The sequence below is a fragment of the Loxodonta africana genome, chromosome 17 (assembly GCF_030014295.1).
Source record: "Loxodonta africana isolate mLoxAfr1 chromosome 17, mLoxAfr1.hap2, whole genome shotgun sequence".
Classification (NCBI taxonomy): Eukaryota; Metazoa; Chordata; class Mammalia; order Proboscidea; family Elephantidae; genus Loxodonta; species Loxodonta africana.
In genome coordinates, this window is record NC_087358.1 from 33,384,977 (window position 1) to 33,405,013 (window position 20,037).

The window sequence follows — 20,037 nt, forward strand, 5'->3', positions numbered from 1 at the left end:
AGATGTGGAAGTCTGTTTCTGTGAAGATTTAGAACCTTGGAAACCCGTGGGGCAGTTCTCCTCTGTTCTGTAGGGTCGCTATGAGTTGGAATTGACTTGATGGCAATGAGTTTGGTTTGGTTTAGGTAGCAAATTAAGGGTATATGCAAAATAATTTCTGGTTTGGTAAAAGATTATATTATCCCATTAATAGTAATGATTTACATCAATTTGATTATTTTTTATTAGTAAAGCAATGAATACTTGTGCGCCCCACCCAACAGCTAGATTATTGTTTGCAACATACACCTCTTCTAAATAAAATAAAAGGGACCTATGATGATAGTTTCTTGTAAACCTAAAATGAGGATTAATCCAACTATGTGTAGTTGGAATTACCTCCAGTCAAATAGATTTGTTCAAAATCTACTGGATACTCAATAAACAGGGTATTATAGGTGCAACTGGTAATTTGGGTAGAGAACGCAATCTCTGCATTTGTTGCTTGTGAATCTAATCCATGAAGCCATGCAAACAAGGGAAAATACAGAAATGAATTTTCAACCCCATACAAAACCAATAATATTGCTAGACTTATTGATAAAAAAAGAGAACTGGTCAAGGAAAGCATTATGGAAAATTTGAGCAAGCGTTTTGAAAAGCTTTTTTCAAAAAGTCAGGATGGATTTTGGTGGAGCAAAGGAAGGCTTTCATCTAGAAATGGCAAATGGTTGGAGTCTGTGAATCTACCAAGGCTTGAACTGCTTACTTAATCTCCTTAGTTCCAGGACATACAGCACAATGCGCTGTACATATTGGTACTCAATTTTTTTTAATATTACACCTTTAGATATTAAAACCACCATCTGTCTGTCAGTTTATCGTACTATGGTGGCTTATGTGTTGCTGTGATGCTGGAAGCTATGCCACCGGTATTTCAAATACACTCAGGGTTGCCCATGGTGGATGGGCTTCAGTGGAGCATACAGACTAAGGCAAGATAGGAAGAAAGGCTTGGTCATCTACTTCTGAAATTTAGCCATTGAAAACAGTGTGGATCATAACAGAACATTGTCCAGCTCGGTTGCTTTGGGCACATCATTAGGATGGGCTGATAACTGGAGAAAGGATATCATCTTTGGTAAAGTAAAGGGCCAGCCAGGGCGAGGGAGACCCTCGGTGAGAGAGATTGGCATGATAGCTGCAAGGAAGGATTCAAACATGCTGGCAAGCATGGGGATGATGCAGGACTGGGCAACAGTTTTGTTCTGTTGTACATTAGATCACCATGAGTTGGCATCCACTCGACAGCAGGTATCATCTCATCATAAATATTAAAGAGGTTAAAGAAAAAGACTTTACCAATGAACAACATAGTTTAGCACTTCAAAATTCACTTTTGGATATGAGAGGGTGGAGTTTGAGTCTTGGCTTTTCCACTTGTCTCCATCTCCGTGATGTTAGGCAAGGTCTTTATCTGCTGTGTTATAATTTCCTCATCTGTAAAGCGGTATAGCAAGAGTACTCATTTCAAAACTTGTGATTTTAATGAGATAAATCTTGCCAAGAGTTTAGCATGGTGTCAGCTTAAATGTTACCCTTAAATAAACACTATGGAGAGATGACAGGATGCTATTTTGTGGTCTGCATTAACATATAAATGTATTTTTTAGAGTCTGTAAGTCATAAGCTTCTAAGAAGTGACGTTAAGTGGCTTGAATATTATCTGTGGAGTATGATTATTTTTTCTATAAATTATATTGATTGGAAGGGGGCCAAATTGGGGGAGAGCTCAGGAGATGCACAAAGAATGGCAGAGTTTGGTCCTTCCTTACCTAGATATTTTACAATTTAGTTAAATCCTGTCTTAAAGGACGGTGAGGTATTTCTGGCATAATGAAAGAAATTAGTATTTGACTGGACTAGAGATTGGCACAAGGAAAGATACAAAGTCTGAATCAGCGACAGGAAAAGAGGAGGAATAACATAGGTGGAAAAAAATGTAATGCTGGGAAGAGCACTCCTGTCTCCTCCCTTGCTCTTCTCTAAAGGATTCTTTTCTGACTCTTATTTTTTTGCCTTCTCCCAAAGAGGTGGACCTTTTATGCCCAGTGGCTGCATTTCTTGTGGCCTCTTTTGTTTTCTGGTTTCTTCTAGTGAGCACCTCTACCATACTGGTTAAAATAAAAAACAAATATCCTCCTCTCCCCAGGTCTAACTTAACTTAGTTCTAGCCCTGGATCTCCAAATATCTAAGAGCATCTTGACTTGTACTTTTGGCCATGAATTTACTCAAATAATTGAAAATATTTAAAATAAATATAATATGAGAAAATCTACTGTGGAATTTTATGGAGAAAGTTAACATATATTTCTAAGACATGATTTCAAACAACTTAAAGCCATCAGAGAGAGGCAGGTTCTACCTGTACCAGCAACTCTCCTTCCTGTCACTGCCATTCACTTGGCCCTGGTTCTGCATTTAACCAGAACCCAGAGGTAACATTTGGCAAACAATGACCTAAGAGATTAAGTTATAGAACTTAATACTCATAGGGAACCAAACATTTTGTTTGGGAATGGAGCTAACTGCCCAGCGAGCCTTAGAAGGTACTGTTGATAGTAGAATGTGAGGTACTTCCACGATGTTGAGACTTAATCTAGTGTATAATATGGGACACCTAGGAATGCACGAGAACAAATTTTAAGAGTGATACTCAGTGCCCTAGATAACCAAACCCATTAATGAGTCTTACTACGTACTTACCTCAACAACTAGCCCAAAGGTTGGGGGTTCGAATACACCCAGAAGACATGTCTGATGATCTGCTTCTGAAAGGTCACAAAACTCTATAGAGCAATTCTACTCTGCACACTTGGGGTCGCCATGAATCAGAATTGACTTCATGGCAACTAACAACCACCACCAAGTACTTGCCTTAGAAACCAGGAGTGGCTTAGAAACGCTAAATAAATAAATAAAAATATATGAGATCCAGTATATGGTGGCAAATTATTCCCGGTGAAGTGAAGTCTGATCTAAAATGATCAGGAAACATACCTGTATCAATTTTGTAATTTTAAAAAGTATTTAATTGGAAACATTTAGTAGGAGACATATGTTGAAAATGAAATAGATGACCAATCATGTTGAAGTTTTCTTGTGATCTAGTTTGTCAAGTCTACCATCTCTGTTGTAAAAACAACAGAGTTAAAGCAAATCTAATGAGTTTATGTGAAGAAATATAAATAAAAATGCTGATTTTAAATGATTTATAATTTTTTTTAAGTCTGATGAGTGTTTGGAAAAAAATAGGAAACATAGGACCAGAATTTGGTTCAAGTCCTAGTTTCCTCCATTTATTATTGGTTGGATATCCTCCATGTAACCTTGGACAAATTATATTTCCTATTTTAGCTTCGGTTTCCTCATTTTAAAAATGCAGTTATTAAAACTACCTACTAGGTGATGTTCTTGTTAGGCGTCGAGTCGATTCTGACTCATAGCAACCCAATGTGACAGAGTAGAACTGCCCCATAGGATTCCCTAGGCTGTAATCTTTATGGAAGATCACCAGGTAGTTTTGTAGTGAGTGTTAAATGATAACTGTATAAAATATCTGAGAGGGTGTCTGGAAGTTAGTACTCAGTGATCGTTAACTAAAAATGATAATAATTTTAGTGGTAAATAAAAACTCCCTTTTTATATGTCATACGTTATTGCTGGTTATTTCTCCACAATGTCCATATTTAAAAATTTTATAAACGTTCTTTTTCTATATTTGTTTCCCTTTTATATTTAAAAAAACCAAAGCCCATTGCTGTCGAGTTAATTCTGACTCATAGTGACTATAAGACAGAGTAGAACTGCCCCATAGGGTTTCCAAGGGTGTAATCTTTACAGAATCAGACTGTCACATCTTTCTCCTTCGGCATGGCTGGTGGCTTCAAACTGCTGACTTTTCAGTTAGTAGCCAATCCTTAACCACTGTACCACCTGGGCTGCTTTTAAAAAATAATTGAAGGGACAGCACTGGGCTACTGGGTTATGTTATATAAGCTTTATGATTTAAATGTATATAACAATATGGTTCTGTTGTCTTCTTTCTCTTATACATTATAACTCTTTGCAGCACTTAGCAAAGTTCTGTTTAAATTCCTGTTAACTTAAATAAAGGCTACTTTAACACTTTAAAACTTGAAGTGTTTTCTGTGGAAAAGCTATATTTATTATATTATTTGTCATATTAAGACAGATTCTAAATGTGACCTTGTTAAACTTTATTGTATTTTTTCTCAAGCATTGCTATTTGAAATCTCTATTAATAATCAATATTCTAAAATATTAGAAATATAATTTTAATATATATAGTGTATCTATAAAAAATAATTTATAGGTTCTTAGAAAAACATTACAAAATTATGACACTAATATTAGTTGAAATAGGAATAAAACCCCACTCAAATCACCACACTGCACTTACTCAACAAATATTTCTTTGCTTTTTTACTAATTTGTCTTCATGTATAGGTTATTTTTTACTTAATATTACATTATAAGCTTTCCCCTTATTTTTCACAAATGTGCTTTTTAGTGGAAGTTTAATAGTCTATTTCATTGTTTTTCCAGAATTGAATAGACTATTTTCTTGTGACACATTGTTCTGAGTTTTTTAAAATTGTTGTAAAAATATGTGTAACATCACATTTGCCAGTTCAGCATTTTTCAGGTGTACAATTTAGTGATAGCAATGACACCCACAATTGTTGCCAAATTTCCAGTCACCATAAACACTCACTGCTGCTTCCTCGACAATGGCTTCCCCTTACCCTTCTCACCTGCTCCTGTAACCGCTAATAAACTTTGGTTTCTACAGTGAGATCATACAATATTTGTCCTTTTGGGATTGACTCAGTGCCAGTCAGTGTACTCAATGGATTTTACTGAGCATAAGGTTTCCGAGGCTGTAGCATGGATCCCACCCCCAACCCCGTGCTGTCGAGTCAAATCCGACTCATAGCGACCCTGTAGGACAGAGTAGAACTGCCCCATTGAGTTTCCAAGGAGCGCCTGGCAGATTTGAACTGCCAGCATGGATCGGGATTTCATTTTTCTTTATGACTGAGTACCCAAAACCCAGTAGTATTCCATTATACGTATATACCACATTTTGTTTCTTCATTCACGTGTTGATGGTTGTTTCCATCTTTTGGCTATTGTAAAGAGTGCTGCAATGAACATTGGTGTATAGGTGTCTGTTCGAATTGTTGCTTTCACGTCTCTTAGGTATACATGTGGTAGTTCTATGTTTAACTTTTTGACGAACATCTTGTTTCTGGTTTTTAGGTTCCAGGTGGTGTTTCAATGAATATTTTTACATTTATAGTTTTGCCTCCATTACTTAATTTTTCTTTGGTGGGGTTAATTTAGGAGTATTGTTACTTGGTTGAACAGTATTGATGTTTTTGTGATTTTTGAAACAGAAGTACCTTTCAGACTGGTTCTGATAGTTGGTATTGACAGGCTTGTTTACCAGTTTGTCGCACTGTGGTGGCTTGCATGTTGTTATGACGCTGGGAGCTATGCCACCGATATTCAAATATCAGCAGACTAAGACAAACTAGGAAGAAAGGCTTGACGATCTACTTTTGAAAATTAGCTAACGAAAACCCTATGGATCACAAAAGAATATTGTTCAATATAGTGTTAGAAGATGAGCCCCTTAGGCTGAAAGAACACAATAGACTCAGATGGTGATCATGAGCATGGCACAGGACGAGCAGCATTTCTTTCTGTTGTCCGTGGGATCACCTTGACAGCAGCTAATAACAGCAACAACATCATATGAATAAAGTCCTTTCTATACCTCTCTTGCAATAGATATAATGGGTATTCATTTTACATTGGCTAATTTAATGGATGTTAAGTGATATATTAACTTTTCTTACTTCTTTAGAAGGAAGGGAAATGACCTTGTAGTTAATTTCAAATTGAAGTAGTTATATCTTGAAATATTCTAGAATTAGAAGTACAGTTACTAAAACATAGAAAAGCATGCACTGTTAGAACTAATTAAAAGAAACAAAATTCGTTAATGCAACTTGACTTTTTTGTATGATAAATTTGTATGCTTACAATAGAAACAGTTTATAGGAAAATTTTTTAGATAGTCTTTGAAGTAAAAAAAAAAAGAAAAACCTTAAAAATACATTTCCAGTTTTTAGATTCAGTCACTGATTAGTTGGCTTAATGTAACATTTACTTTAAACTCTTGCTATCTGAAGTACCAGTCACTAAATATAGAATTGGAAACCGCTGTTTTGATTTTATGGGCATTTAAAATAGCCTTAGGGGATCTTTATCTTGTGTTTTACTATTAATTTGACTACACGAGGTCTTCCTCAGCCATCTCTCTCTTTTACCTCGTTTATGGGAAGACAGATCTTAGTAGTATTAAAGCAGCTATATATGCCACCCTGACTCTACAGACAAAACATAGGCACGTTGGATGAACAGATGTATAATTAGCTGGTGAAACACAAAAAGGGAGAAAAGTGTGAGAACTAAAGAGAAGGAAAATAAGGAGGAAGACATGGAAATATGAAAGTGATTAGATTCACTTTGAGTTTTTATTGCCTTCTGCTGTTTCTATAAATTCCGCTCTAAGTTAGGCTCTCCTTTAGGATGTGCAGTTGATTTGTATTTTTTGGTCAGATTAATTCTGCATCTCCTTCCCATGGCCGTTTTCTTTTCCTTTATTTTATCCTTAAGAAAAAAAAAAAAATTAAAAAAAAATTTTTTTGCACCATCTAAATTGCTGGTTCTCTGTGCCCTATTGTTGCTGTGGCCCAGCCTTGTGGCCTCACCCTGGGCCTTGTGGCCTCACCGCCTCATGAATTTGCACTTCAATGGCACCATTTCCTGTCAGAAACTGCAGACAGGCAGGCAGTCTCCTATCCTTGTTCTGAGGTGATAAATCACACAGCAAAGGACCCAAGAAGCTTCATCAGAGCATATGACTTCATTGTGGCACAAGCTGGTAAATTTGGTGCACAAATGGATTCCTGGACCCCTTTCCATATCTTTTGGCCTTCCGTAAGTCCAAGATATTGTGGTCGGAAAAGTTAAAAGATGGATATAAGCAGATTCCAGAATATAAATTATAGAAAGTTGGAATTGATGTTCAGATTCACCTGAATAGAAGTTAAGGTGAAATGATACTGAAATCAAGTGATTTTTCTTTAGTGTATACTTAAAACTTCGAAAGGAAATATATAAAATTTTATTAGAGAAGCATGAAGCTAAATAGTCAATTTGCAAATCTTTCACATTTTTTTTTTTTTTTTACTAAAATAACTTTCTTTCTTCTTATACTTTTTCTTCTTTTTTCTACACCTATATTTTGGTAGTTGGAGTTTTGCCAAGCTCTTTTAACCATGTCTTTCTTACAGTGCAAGGAGCTCTGGTGGCACAGTGGCTAAAGCACTCAGTTGTTAACTGGAAGCTCTATGGTTGGAACCCACCAGCTGCCCCACGGGAGAAAGAAGTGGCAGCCTGCTTCTGTAAAGATTACAGCCTTGGAAACCCTGTGGGACAGTTCCGCTCTGTCTTACAGGGTTGCTATGAGTCAGAATTGACTCGACCACAATAGGTTTGGTTTTTTTGGATTTGATTTTCCCACAACGAAGAGATCATTTTTTTTTTTTACAAGGACAGTTTCTTCCTGGAATGAATTTGCAATTCATATAGAGTCATTCTTAATAAAAAATAATTTGAGATTGACATCTGGGGGTACATTTTAGTTGGCATGAAGTACGATTATTAGTAAAGTCAAATTTTGAATAAGGATATTAAAAAACTCAGCTGTTTGACTGAAAAAATTTCAGCAAAGTAACGTTTGTATTTTTCCACATAATGTTTTTAGCCCTATTATGGGGACTCTAGAGGAGTGGTTATCTGGCGGTAATCAAGTCTTAGGAAATTAGATGCCTGTTATATCTTCTTGGCCTCCTACCCGAATCTGCAGTCATTGGGTTATCTCATCTAATCATTCCAATGCATTTCATTTTGCTTTATCGATAGATGATATAATCTACATTATTTGTATTTATGACAATGACTGTTTATTTATAAAAAGGCAGAGCATAAACTTGTGTTATTCTGCATTCATTTGGGTATTTTTCATGCTCATGAGGTGTAAATAAGTGATTATTATGGACTGGATAGGACTTTGGCAATGAATTGCTAGAACTCTGCATGTATTTAAACTATTCATTGATTTTTTTTTTTTTTAAACTCTGGAAGAAAATCTAAATGTCCAACATGTGTAATTCACTAATGTTCATAGCCAATTGGCAGCACAATTAATGACCTTCAAAATGACCTTGAAGCTATAGCAGTAGATGGTGCATCAAATGTATTCGGACTCTTCTTTTGAGTGGATTAGCAGCTGAGGTTTCTTTTCTCAGAAAATAGAACTACTTTGGAAGGAATTACATTTGCATAAAGGCACTTCCTTTTGTCACCTTTATTTTTTTTTTTTAGAAGTAATGTTTAACCGTTCTCCTGTTATTAAACTGCTTTAAGCTTCTTTCCAAGTATCACAGCCAAATTGAAGGATTTATTTCCTTGCTTGTACTATAAAACATTGCTGTCAAGCAAAGTAAGCGAAGGCAAGTAGTAGAGATACATCCCCTTGTATTTTCCGTTTATTTGCATTTGTTTATGACTTCTAAGGTATTTTAAATTCCCAAAGCAGTTTGCTTGCTTTAAACTCTATTATATATAAATTGTTTCCTGAAAAGGTCTGTAAGAGAGACCAAAGTAAGTGTCAGCTTAGTAACAGAAGAGATTTTTTTTCTCTTGGCTGTGTTATAAAGGGAGATTCTTTTGCCTTATTTATGCATAGAATTTAATGGAGTTAGGTAAACAGTGCGTTATTAAAAATTGGGAAGTGTTGAGGAAGATGTGGGTGCTCTGTTTATCGAGAGTCTCAAATATTTGAAGTCTATCGAAGCTGAAATAATTTGATCAATAAAAATCTTTTAAATTACTTGGGGTTTTCTTCTTCTTTGCTAAGCTTTTAGAGAAGTTTTTTTCTTTTTTTCCTTCTTAATATTTTTCCACATAAAGACAAAAGCTGGCTTAAATAAATGCTTCCTGCACATTTCCCATGAAATAGTGTTTAAATGAATAATATTCATTTGTAACTACAGCGGGTTATTGTCTAGGATGCTTCAGACAAAATAAGAGGAAATAATCAGGGATGCAAAAAAATAATTCGGACCTATGGAATTATTATTTTGGTCAAAAAGTTTTTGGACTACATATATTCATTGTATGTATATATGGGTGCCCCCTTTGCATGTGTGTATGTGTTGTGTGTGCATGTGTGCATGTGCACATGCATGCACACACACACACACACACACACACAAGATAATGGTCCAGCTCATTAGGGGCTCTTAGTGTATCAAAAGGAAGTTGTTGAGTAAGACAGAATGACACATGTATTTATTTTTTCTATTACTGGAAACAAGCAAGAAAAATTCTGTGCTAACAATTAAATATACAAATCATTAGATGGACAACTAAGGTACTAGACCATGGAGAGTTTCCTGTTTTGCTGGGTGTTTGGTAGAACGTGAATTTCTCTAGCTTTATGGATATATCATTGATCTGTACTGGCAATGTAAAAGTTTGGAATTCAGAATGCATTTTCCCCCTGAAATATGATTGGCCATTGGGTGTGTGTTTGTTAGGGGTGAGCAGCCTTGATGGCACAGTGATAAAAGCCCTCAGCTGGTAACCTAAAGGTTCGTGGTTAGAACCTACCAGCTACTCTGCTGGAGAACTATGTGGCAGTGTGCTCTCGTAAAGTCTGCAGCCTTGAGGAGTTCTGCTCGGCCCTATAGGGTCGCTATGAGCTGGAATCGACTAGACAAAAACGGGCTTGGTTTTTTTTTTTTTGTTTTCTGTTAGTGGTACAGAGCACAGTTCCTCTATAATGTCCCCCTGAATAGAATATGGTACAACCATTATATGGTAATCTTATATGTTATAATGCATCTATTGGGAAATATTTTCAGATGAATTTTTAGGAGCATTGCTATAGCATGGCTATGCTATCAAGTCAGTGAGAGAATGGGAGTTAGAACAGAAGTGCCAGTAAATTGATGGTGCCTTGGGGTCTCTTTCCAGTTTAATCCCTTAGGGACACTTTAAACTAGATCTACTATACACATCTCCGTCTATTCTTTGACATCGCCAAAACGTGGATAATCTGCTACCTGTCAAAACCTGATGGCTGTCTCTGGTCTCTCCCCGCCCCTCCCCCCTCCCCCGCCCTTGCCAGTAAGCAGAAGAAAACATAATCTCTCAAAGTTTCTGTATTCCAGGTGTGTTCTTGGAACAAATGTTTAAGCAACTTTAAAGTTCCTGAAGGGTTTATACTACTAGAAATAGTGCAAAAGTGGAATATAAAAGAGGAAAAGTTATCCAAAGAAATTCCAAAAGCAGAACTGAGGACCTGTGTTTGAAGAGTGTTCATTTTCAGCCATAGCTTCAGTTTAGTTATCTTATGGGAGAGCTTTTCTGTGCTTGAGCCCCATTGTCAGAGATTTTAATTAAATTGGTGTAGTGTGGGGCTTGGGCATCTGTATATTTAAAAGTGTCCCAGGTGAATCTGGGAGTATGCAGCTAGGATTGAGAATCACAATGTAGGGCAAGGAGGAAGACAGATGAGGTCTAGAGGCATAGTTCTCTACCCTGGCTGTAGATTGGGCAGCTTTTTATACCTACTGATGCCTGAGTGCTTATCCTACAGATTTTCTTGTGATTGGTGAGGGATGCAGATTGCTCTTAAAAAACAAAGCAAACAAACAAAAAACCCACTGTCGTTGGGTTTCCGAGGCTGTAAATCTCCATGGAAGCAGACTGCCACATCTTTCTCCTTGAGCTGCTGGTGGTTTCGAACCGCCAGCCTTTCAGTTAGCAGTTGATTTAACCACTGCAACACCAGGGCTCCAAAAGCTCATGGTGCATTCTGAAAGGAGCCCTGTTCGCACAATGGTTAAGCACTTGGCGGCTACCGAAAGGTCAACAGTTAGACCCCACCATGGGCTCCGTGAGAGAAAAGATCTGGCAAACTGCTTCCCTAAAGATCACAGCCTAGGAAACTCTATCGGGCAGTTCTGCTCTGTCACATGGGGTCACTAGGAATCGGAATTGACTCGATGACAGCAACAGTGCATAGTAATATATGGGCAAAGTTGAGAAATACTGGTTTATAGGCCTTTGCATTCCAGTGAATAACAGGGAAATTATTAAACTTTTGGATGTGTGTGTGTGTGTGTATATATAATATATATATACATAGAGGGTCGCTATGAGTCAGAATTGACTCGACAGCAAGGGTTTTTTTTTTTTTATAGATACACACGTACACACACATATACGTATATATATATATTTTTCTTATGAGAACTGGGTATGTTTGTGGGGGGAGGGGGGATTTGTGTGGTCACTGGTGGTATATGCCAGTTGGCGTGGGGGAACGTGTGCATTTTAGGTCTACGTTTCTCCCTCATTTTCTCTGTGCCATTGCCAGTTGTACTATTGTAAAAACCTGTCGTTGGGCCACATTTAAGAAGCTGTGGTGGTGCAGTGGTTGAAGTGCACAGCTGCTAACCGAAAGGTTGGTGGTTCGAACCCACCAGCTGCTCTACAGGAGAAAGATGTGGCAGTCTGCTTCCATAAAGATTTACAGCCTTGGGAACCCTGTGGGCAGTTCTACTCTGTGCTATCGGGTCACTATGAGTTGGAATTGACTTGATGGCAATGTGTTTGGCTTGGATTTGGCCCACATTTAGGAGGTAAGAATGAAAGTGTAAGGTTGCAAAAGTATAGGAGATGAGTGAATTTCACAGTGAGAAGGAATACCAAAAATAAAAATAGAATAGGAAAAATGCCATCTAGCGGAAGCCAGGAGGCAAAGAGGTGCTATAGCTACCGTGGCTACTTAAGTATGAATGTGAAATGCCTATTAAATCTGTAATGAAGGCACTTGTGTGTATGTGTGTGTGTACACATGTATGCAGTTATTTATCTAGTTAGCAGATAGTTTTGTGACATAGAAATGTGTGCATATAATAAATTAGATTCTGGTTTTTTTCCCCCAGAAATTCTATTTACAGTGAATGTCACGATGGTATTATGTGAAGGTTTCCTAAAACATCATTCCTCTCTGTCTTACAGTTCACCTTGTCCTATGTAGACTTGATATTTGGACTGTGCCTATAATGTTATTGACTAAAAATATGTCATTGTTAATAAAAACTCTGATGTTGTCCTGGTGCCTCATTTCCAATATTCTATTGCTATCATTTCATACATTGTTATTGTTTGCTGTTGAGCCAATTCTGACTCATAGAGACCCAGTAGGTCACAGTAGAGCTGTTCCATGGGGTTTCCTGGTTATAATCTTTACATGAGCAGATTGCCAGGTCTTTCCTTCTGTGGAGTGGCTGATGGGTTTGAACCACCAACCTGTCAGTTGGCAGATGAGAGCTTAACCCCTGTGCCACCAGGGCTCCTATTTCATGCATAGTGAGATAGTATATTTCAGATATTTAAGAAGACATACAAAATAGCAGATCTCATGCAGGTCCATTTCATATAGAAGGCTTGGAATGAACACCACTTTACTGATACTCATTTTGTACTGGCTTCCTTGTCAAATCCACATGTTCTGCTTATCTCCCAGTGGCCATAACTGTGTTCCTTTTCGTTTTTGTTTCTAAACTACATTGTTGATTTGGCTGCAGTTGAACTATTTGAGACCTGTAATATAGCTAGCTATACCTTTATACCTTTAAGGAGACCTCTTCCTTGGTGAAATTCTTGAGGTGGATTTCTAAGATATACATTTGATGACTAATTCTTTATAGTAATAATAGTTATAAAAACGAAACCAACCCATTGTCATTGAGTCCATTCTGACTCGTATTGGCCCTGTAGAACAGAGTAGAACTGCCCCATAGGATTTCCAAGGAGTGGCTGGCAGATTCAAACTGCCAACCTTTTGGTTAGCAGCCAAGCTCTTGACCACTGCACCACTAGAGCTCCAGTAATAGTTATGTTGTGGTGATTATGTGCCCTTGAGTCAGTTCTGATTCACATAATAGTTTAAAACCAAAAACCCACTGCCGTTGAGTCGATTCTGACTCATAGCGACCCTATAGGACAGGGTAGAACTGCCTGATAGAGTTTCCAAGGAGCGCCTGGCGGATTCGAATTGCCGACCTCTTGGTTAGCAGCCATAGCACTTAACCACTACGCCACCAGGGTTTCCATAATAGTTATAAATTCAAGAAGCCCTGGTGGCTCAGTGGTTAAGCGCCCAGCTGCTAACTGAAAGGTCAGCTGTTCAAACCCAACAGCCGCTCTGTGGGACATCGGTGTGGCAGTGTGTTCCTGTAAAGATTACAGCCTTGGAAACCCTATAGGATAGTTCTACTGTGTCCTACAGGGGTTGCTATGTGTTGGAATCAACTGGACGGCAACAGATTGTTTTTTTTTAATCTGAAATTCCTGTGTGTCTACTAAGCTCTCTTGTATTATTTTGTTTAATCTTCATAACAATCCTTTAGGGAGATAATATCACTTCAATTTTATTGGTAGGGATTGTCACTTAGCATTGTAATTTGGATCTAACCAATGGTGTGCTGGTAAATGGCTTTCTGAAGAAAAAGCACTGATTTGCCATATTTCCTGATCTCCTTAATGTAAATACTCCCACCTTGATGGATTTCAAACTACTGAAGTGCAGTCCTGGGAGTTGAAAAGAGATGGGTCCAGTTAGCCCCCATACTCACGTACTAGCCAGCTCCAATACACCTCTGGATCTTACCCCAAAGATAATGTTCTTTCTGCGATGTAAGCCACTTCCCTCCCTCCACTCCTCTTATTTTTTATTTTTTTTACTTCCTCCCTCCCTCACTACCTGCCTCCCCAGAGGGCAAGTCGTCTCTGTATCGCTGTCTCAAGAACATCATGTCCTATATGTAGCCACTTTATTGAAATTTTGTTTGAAATATGAAATTATAATCAACTGTCAGATTCCAGGACCCTTACTGCATTAATCAAAGTAGAATTTATAGAATACGATATATGATATTAAGCCATCTTTTTCTTTAAATTCTTGGTGATAAAGAATGGGGTACGTTATGAAGTCAAATGCCTGATACTTCCAGTTGTGAGTACCAATTTTATGAAATAATTAGTGACAAATCAAACTGATTTTACTCATGCTGACGGTTCCTTTTGAGTTTAAATTAAAAGGCTTTTTTCCCCCGTGCTCCCTTTTTTTTCCTGTACAGCCTTTACCGGAAACCACCTTTCTCTGGGATAGGGTTCGCTTGACACAGCTGTGTAGTAGCACACTTGGAAGAGATCTGGAACTTGATAGTAATGAAAAACCATGCAAATTGCCAGTCATCCCTCTTCAAAATTGTGAAGGAAGTGGCAGGTGTTCGAATTTCCTTGCCATTCCATATTTTGACGGAAAAGTCTAAACACTTACCTCCTTCCCTTCTTTATTTCTACCTGATAGTAAATCTAAGAAAACATGTGTCTTAGAGAGTTTTCACTTTTTCTTGGTTCTGGCTATAACACTGACTTCCTTAAGAATTGGAGTGCATTCTAAGTCATTGCATTTCGTCAAGTTTCCTACCCGTGCTAAGACCTGTGTGTGATGTATCAGGCATCACGAAAGTGGTGCCACCATCTTTGGAGGATTTGACCTGTAGTGATTAGGGTACCCATCTGCTTTCTTCAGCAGAGTGTGACAGGCTGCTGCATGGGTGTAGAGAGTACTTGAATCCAACACTGCTATGGGCTGCTTGCTTTTTCTGGGTTACTTTGATTATATAAAAGTTGTATTAGTCTATGAGTACTATGTAATTTTTTTAAAACCAAACTTTATAAAACAAAATTTCTTAAATTGCTTCCTGAAACATAACCCATTGCCGTCTAGTTGATCCCGACTCATAGCAACTGTATAAGACAGAGTAGAACTACCCCACAGGGCTTCCAAGGAGCAGCTGGTAGATTCGAACTGCTGACCATTTGGTTAGTAGCCATAGCTCTTAATGACTGCGCCACCAGGGCTCTTCCTGAAACATATATGCATGAAAAGACAGTCTAGTGAGTATATAAATATGAGGGTTGTTACATTCTCCCTGGGTGGTACGAACAGTTAACATGCTGGTCTGCTGACCAGAATGTTAGAGATGGAGGTTCGAGCCTACCCAGAAGTGTCTTGGAAGAAAGGCCTGGCCATATACTTCTGAGAAATCAGCCGTTGAAAACCCTGTGGAGCACAGTTCTACTCTGACACACAGGGGATTGCTGTGAGTTGGAATCAACTTGACGACAACTTTTTTTTTTTTAAAAAACCATGTCAGAGTGACTTTGTTTTAAAGGCAGCCCGGATTTTTCTTTTCTTTCCCAGTGCCTCAAATTCTTTAAGACATGACTACAAGCCATGGGATTTCCCGCACAAGGGAATGTCATTTTATGTTTGCTTCCTAAAATTGTTAGAGTTGTTGAAATATTTGTGAGTGCTGGACACTTATATTTTAATGTTCAGGCCATGACACTGAGCCATGAAGAGCCTATGGGCACAGAAACTGTGGACTGAAGTGCAGTTATTGTAATAGCAGTCGCTGAATAAAAACACCAGTGAGTTTGATGTAGTTTGCTGTCTGGACAGCTGGGGGAGTAGTTAAAGGAGTAGATTTTTATCTTCTCAAGATGCTAAGATTGGAAGAATCCTGAACAAGTAGAAGGAATTTTCAAGAAAAAAGAAATTTCATTTCTTAGTCTAATTACAAGAGGAAATGCAAAGCTGTGTTGATCCGTTTCCTACTGTTGTTTAAACAGTTGATGTTAGAGCTTTGATTGCAAGGGATTTGTAAGTTAAAAGACCTATTATCATGAGTTAGCCTCTTTACAAGAAATCTGATTTTTCAGTATGAGCAACACAAATGGGAATCCCTTTCTCTCTCTGATAGTTCTGTATGAATGACACTGGTTTATGATGAATATACTTATTCAAAGAGAGTTAGTAAATGGAATTAAAGTCAATTACTTTATGGTCAGAAACTTTCGATTTGGAGTGTTCATATGGCCTGTTAGTAGAATGGGATTAGGGATACAGTTTTTGTATGGGAAGTTTGAGAGTGAGTTCTATTTGGCAAACAATTTAATAAGTTTGAACTTCAGGATCAAAGGCCAGTCAGTTTCTGCATAACATGGAGGAAATGAAACACACACACACCACGTGTGTATCAAGATTCCCCAAATAAGACTTGATTTGCCTTAGTTATCAGATCCATTGATGACCTCTAGATCTAAAAATATATGTTAAAAATATAAGTTAAAAAGAATATTTTTCTACTCCAGGCTTTGCAAAAACGTTTCATCTGTACATCTTCATAATTTCTATTAAATGAGTATAGCATACCTGATAGTGGTTATTGGTTTTGATCAATAATAAAAATAAATTAATTAAAAAAAAACCAAAAACATGGTTTGACTTTCAAAGTAATAGGTCTTGCTGAATAATTGTGTTAAGGCCAGAATGAATGTCTTGATATTTGAATGTTATAGAATTAAACATAATTTCCAATGAAACAGAAACTCAGTGTGTACTTAAAAACTAAATTTGTGAATGTTCTGAGCGGTGACCCATCCCCAAAGGTGAATTTGCCTAGTTGAAATTGTATGTATGGATTTATTTTTTTTATACGTTTTCAGCAGCCGTTAGTGCCCCCTGGGGACATTTATGCATCTTAAGTCACTTTTGCAGGAGATAATTGGTCATGTATTATGCATAAGAAAGCAAAACCACTGGTGAGGGAGGGGGGCATGTGAGGGAGAAAAAGATCCTGAAAATTTTCTAGTGAACAAAGACTTGAAAATGGGGAATTCGTTGAGCAGAAACATTACTAATTTAAAATTAGTAAAATCCCATCGAGGTTTTCCATATTGAGTATGTTGCTTTTGATAGTAAAAAAAAAAAAATTAGAAAGCAATAATTTTAAGTACTTTCCACCTTCTCTTCTGCGACAGCCTTCAGGAAGGTACCATGGAGCTGGCAGGCCCCACTGACCATTCCCATGCTCTGGTACACCTTCACAGCCTGTAGCAGCCTGCAGTGCCCCTTGGTGACAGGCTGGGGAACTGTCTGCTCTGAGGCTTCTTACCACCACCTCTTTTCTTCTCTGCTGGGAGGGTAGTCATTGATACGCCAGGTCTTCTGCTTTTTTGTAAGATATTTTTCCAGTTATTTCTGACTCAGATCATTTGTTTGAGAAATATGTATAAGAATACTTATATATGTGTATCCTTTCTGTCTCATCTGACATTGGCCAACTTATTTGAGAAAAAATTTCTTTCCTTTTTCTGCCAACTGACATAAAAATATATAATGACCCTGTTTTGATTGTTTCATCACTTTTTATGGCAATGTTAAATCTATGTGGATGTAGTCTATATTTAGCAAGTAGCTTAAAATAGACTTTCCCAATGAAGACAAGAGTTAGAAATATGGTCGAGATGAGATTGCAAATAGAATCAGTTGATTACCAGGCTCAGAAGATTTCTGACTTCATGGAGATGTGTGACTCAACTGTGTTGATTTTTTTTTTTTCCAGGTTGGGGGTGTTCCAGGGCAAGGCTTCCCAGCTCGGGACCAAGCCCTGCCTAGGTTCTTGCCTTTTATTGACCACAAATGACCAGGAGAGGCTCAGAGGTTCCACATGAACAAAGGTTTATTAGCGGCAGAAAGAAAGTGAGGGCTCGTGAGCGGGGACAGAGAGTGACCAAGCACAGCTAGCCTCTGTTCTCCTGAATAAAGGTTTTTTGGGGCTTATATGGGATTGGGGAGGATAATATAGTAATGAATGTTTAGTGGGTTTCTTTCAAGGGGCAGGTACTTCTCAGAATGGCGGTGCATACTAAATTGAGCTCCATGCGCATATGGAATCCAAGATGGAACCCTTAGCAAAGGCTCCTGGGACTGGTTGGCAGGACATAGTATGGGGTGTCGTGCCTGTGTAGTCTCCATGTGGTGCCGTTTTGATTCCTGTCACAGGTACTTGCATCAGGTGGAGGTTATCCATCGGTTACCTTGTGGATATCTGCGCATGCTGTAGGGAGGGACCAGATGGGGTAGGTCCTTCTGAAAAACATCCTACAAGGGAGTGCATTGTTTATTCTTTCCTTAGCGCACATTTCAGGATGGGGATTTTGCATTAACCAAACACATAGTATTGTAAGTAAGTTGCAAGTTACAGGTGTAACTTGCCTAGGGGCTCAGTCCATGTTTCTTTCCTATCTCAGGGGCATTTGTTTATTTATGTATTCATTTACTGTTAGTTCACCTTACCACTGAAGCTTAATTCCCAGGCAGAAAAGTGCACACATTGCAAGCGTACAACTCAGTCAACTCCTACAAAGTGAGCGTATACACATAACTGCCAACCAAAGACATGAAACAGTCCTGGCAGCCACCCATACAAAAGTCAACCATTGTTTCACCTCCATCACCATTGACTGTTGTTGGTCCCTGAACACCACACAAGTAACATGGATATTCTTTTGAGTCTGACTCCTTTCACTCAACATAATGTTTTTTGAGATTCATTCTTGTTTTTCCTTTCTTTTCATTATCATATGACAGTCTATTGTATGAATTTATCAAAAAGCTTCCAGAAAATTATTTATCCATTTTGCTGTTGGTGGATATTTGGGATATTTTCAGTTTTCAGCTGTTAGGAATGGGCTGCTATGAATATTTTAAGTGTCTTTTGCTGTACACATGTACATATTTCTGTGTGGTATATACCTAAAAATAGAATTGCTGAGTCTTAAGGAATATATTTTTAGTAGATACTACTAAATAGTGTTCCTAAGGGATCATTCCAATGTGCTGTTTGTACCGTCAACAGTGTATGAGAGTCCCTGATAATCCATGTTCTCCCATTTCTCCATATTCTCTTTCTCTCTGTCTCCATTCTAACAGGTGTGTATTGCAGTTTCATGATGATTTTAATTTGCGTTTTCCTAATGACTAATAATGATGCATGCCTCTCATGTGTTAATGGCTCGTTGGCTATCTTTTAGGCAGAACTTGTCCAAATTTTTTTTGTCCTTTTAAAAGAAGCTGTCTTACCTTTTTTTTGTTGTTGTAGTTTATTTCTAAAATTGAACAAATCCTAAATGTGCTGTGACATTTGTTGAGGAAAGGGAGACTGATTTAAAAGTTATCAGATGGAAATATTTATTTAATCATTCAGCTAATAAATGTTTCTTTAACATCTCTTATGTCCTACACCTTTACAGTGGTAAAAAGGTAGTGTCTGCCTTAAGGAATTTGCAGTCAATTGGGATATTAAGGCAGGTAGGAGGACATCAAGAATATTTTGTGTTAAGTGCTTTGATCATTAGGGACAAGAAGAGAAACCAATGAAAGCATAAGTAGCATCTCATGCCAAAGGTTCTGAGTTTAAGAAAAGGCTCCTCACGAGAGAAGAGAGGCCGCTGAAACCGGGATGAAAAGTGGGAGTTGACCAGGTGAAAGATTCTGGTTAGGAATAATGTTTCATGCAAAGGGAATGGAATACGGAAGGTCATGTCTGAGAGCATTCAATGTCTGTGGAGAGAAAGGGTGTGTGAGAGTATGTATGTGAGTGTATTCTTTAGAAAGTTTTGAAGAGTTCATTAACTCATTTAAGGATTATTTATTGAGCTCCTGCCATGTGCTCAGTCAGACCTTGTACAAGACATAAGGATATTCGAGTGAATAAAAGTAATTATAACAACAATAATGATAACCACTATCATTGAGAGAGAGAGAGAGATAGCTGCCATTGAGTCAGCTCTGACTCAGGGTGACCTTATGTACAACAGAATAAAACTTTGCTTAGTCCTGTGTCATTCTTAAGTCACTGGCATGTTTGAGTCCATCACTACATCTGTTGTGCCAGTCTACC

At 37.9% G+C, this 20,037-nt stretch overlaps 1 protein-coding gene across 10 annotated transcripts in view; it reads left to right on the top strand.

Annotated features, from left to right (window-relative positions):
• Positions 1–20,037, top strand: part of KLF12 (KLF transcription factor 12) — a 502,486-nt gene that overhangs the window by 115,105 nt on the left and 367,344 nt on the right. The window lies entirely within an intron of this gene.